We start from the raw sequence: 3,131 nt of genomic DNA on the forward strand, positions 1-3,131 counted from the left end.
TTTTTAAAGTAATGGATTTTGAGGGAAAGAAACATGGGACAGAAGTATGGAATACAAATATAAGTGTGTTGCTAATTATCTTATAACCACAATAAACTAATACAGAGAATGCCCTGTACAAAACACAATAAAGCTTCAAAGATTGAAGTGTTCCTTAGCAAGGCTGAAAATTTTAGTCTCTGGTATTTGTAATTTAGGCTGCTGTCCTCATTTCTGAATGAGTCACTCTGTGTGTGTGGCATATTCTATGTCTTTAACCAGATTTGAACAGAAGAATGCCCATTTGGCCCAGGTAGAAGTAGATGTAGTGTTTGGTTTCATGTGTCAGGCAACTACCAAAGTTCCACCCCATGAAGCAGTGTCGGGTGAGATTGTACTTCTTGTCAAACTGCTTCTTGATGTGGGCTGAAATAGTCTTTTTTATGTTCTCCAATGCCTGCATAGCTCATACCACTAAGCCCTGCTGCATCTCTTCCAATGTAACTGCATTTTTTATTACAGCCTTTCAATTTCACATGGTTACTGTGGAGCAGAGGCTGGCCAACTGGAGTAGTCTCCTTGGGGAGGTGCTAACATGGCTCAGGCCCTGTGGGAGCTATGGTCACTACTGGAGCCATGGTACATCTAACACATTTTATATTCTTAATGAGACTCTGTATCTAGTCATGTTCTTTCTGTGCCTAAAAAAGCATAGAAAGTCCTTCTCATGCTCTTTCCCCACCTCAATTTTCTCAAGGAAGCAGGAGAGCACATTTGCATATACCAGCATTGGAACCATTATACCAGTTTACTTATCTTGAACAAGTGGCTTAACCTTTCAGAGCTCCAGTTTCCCCAGTTGTGCAATAACTACTACCTCATAGTGTTGGTTTGAGGATGGATTAGCTAATGTTTAAAAAACGCATAGCACAATCCTTCACATGAGGTAATGACACTGAAGGTAGTTATGTTAAAGTTGTCAGGCATGAGAAAACGAGAAAATAATCACTTTCTGTCAGAGGTGGACTTACAGTGAACCAAATGCAGTTTAAATTTTAATGAAGTTTAAGGGCCTCTTGCAAGTAAGTATACTCAAAATAAGATATTTTAACTACAATTGGCTAGGATGACTCTTCTCATTTTGATTTCATCTCCATCATATTTGCCTTTGTTTCAACTGGTATTGGAGGGCTGTAGGCATTCTTGGCTTTCAGTTGTGGGAAAGTTGAGTTGGGAATATGTTTAGTTTCGGCTTATGAGATATATTTGATTCACATTTCTATACATAGTTGGGTTACTTCTAGCTGTCTTGGTGTTGGAATGGCTTTTAGAAAACCTCTGACTGCCCACTGTGCTATGTGCAGATGCAAAGGCCAGAGGTGTGGCCAAATGGTTGGATGTGTGCACAGTATCCAGCTTCAGAAGAATGTGAGTGGTAGAGGAGGAAATGGTTTGATATGTTCCTTAGATGCACTTAGTGGAAAATTCTTCTCAACCTTAGAGCTCACATGTGAAAGAAACCTGGATGGAAGTGTTTCTAATATTTGACCACAATCCTAAAACTTTATGTAAAGTTACCAATAATCTGTCGTGAAACCAAAAGATACTTTATTCTAAACTATTGATAAAATAAATTTTAACACATTGATAAAATGAATCTGTTTTAAACTATTGATAAAATAAATTTCAAAGATGCACTGAAGTCCTATTCTGTAATAGATATTATGAAATAATTATCATCCATAAAGATGCTCAAAGAGCATGAAGTCCAAAACATAGGAAAAAGAGACTACTAGAAGTATGTCAGGACATTAATTAATAAAATTATATTATTTTTCTGGCCTTTTGGTTTTTGTAGTATTTATCAGTTTTTAATGTATTCGTTGTGTTTTTTTTTTTTCCTCATCCCTAATGCTTTTGTCAGTTTAGATTCACAAGTTTGCATTTTTTTTTTCTTAAGGAAATTTTCAGATTGTGAAAGCTTCTGGCCACACACTACCTGAATCCACCCTTGTTTGTGATCATATACCCTGTTGCCAGTGACCCAGAAGGACCTTGTAGACACACCTTTCAGTTTGTGGTTATCTTTGGCTGTGATTTCTGATGTACCATGAAATCGAGAAACCTGAATTACATAATATTTGCAGGGACAGGAATTTTTTTTTTACATTTCATTCTGATTCCACATTGCTTCATTTCTTTTAGGCAAGCCAAGTATGTATTGCCTTTGCATTACTGAAGGAGAAAATGGGGGTTCTTTGTCCTCTTTTGTTCCAGGGTAATTACGTAAAAGAAGCTGACTCTATAGATTCCTGACCATATGTAATGAGATGACAAACTATACATCAGGTAGAGGGACTATTCCCCAGAAGTAAATTGCTAGAAACAACAACCGTATAATCATTGTTACTTTATAGGTAAAGAAACTGAGATCTAGCTGATTTATCAAGGACACAGTGATTGGAATTAAGTCCAACTCTGGATTAACTCAGTTCTACAACTTGCTGCTGCCTTGCTAAGTGATTCACTTCAATGATTCACTTCAAAAATATGAAAGAAGATTTACCTTGAACGTACTTGGATATTGATGTTTCCTTGGCAACAGATTCTAAATTAAAAGCAAAATAGTGATTGAACATATGCAGTTTTGTTAAAAAATTGTGGGCTCTGAAGAAGCAGCCTCAGAAATTCTTCATTCTTTGTTAATTGAAAAGAAAAGTTTTATTCTTGGATACTGCCATGTAGCAGTTATTTTAGAAAAATCTATTTTCTAGGCAGGAAAACAGGAGGCCATTCCCCTTTTCCTCTGAATCTCCCTCTGCTTTGGCCTTTTTTACTTTCTTGTAGTAAATCAGAGTCACGTGTATAATCAGCACTTAACACCCACCTCATTGAGATCTAATCAACAGTACCTGTCTATAATTGAAGGGATTAGACATAATTTAGTTGCAATTAAATGCAGCCTAGTATGAACATAAGGTAAATTATTAATAGAATATCCATTTTTTTTGTCTTGATACTTTAAATTCCTTGGTTAGTCCAAATCATTCCAGTGCTACATTCCTTGTATAGCTTTTCTTTTAAAAAGAGATGCTTTTACGGAAATGCTGTGGTTTTGTGTCATCTACTTCCTTTGAGGGATGCTATAAAAT

The 3,131-nt window shown here is 36.3% G+C and overlaps 1 pseudogene; it reads right to left on the reverse strand.

Moving 5' to 3' along the window:
* Positions 1–253: 253 nt before the first annotated feature.
* On the reverse strand, positions 254–517 carry LOC115836643 (annotated as a pseudogene).
* Between the last annotated feature and the right edge of the window lie 2,614 nt (positions 518–3,131).

The sequence above is a fragment of the Nomascus leucogenys genome, chromosome 9 (assembly GCF_006542625.1).
Source record: "Nomascus leucogenys isolate Asia chromosome 9, Asia_NLE_v1, whole genome shotgun sequence".
NCBI lineage: Eukaryota > Metazoa > Chordata > Mammalia > Primates > Hylobatidae > Nomascus > Nomascus leucogenys.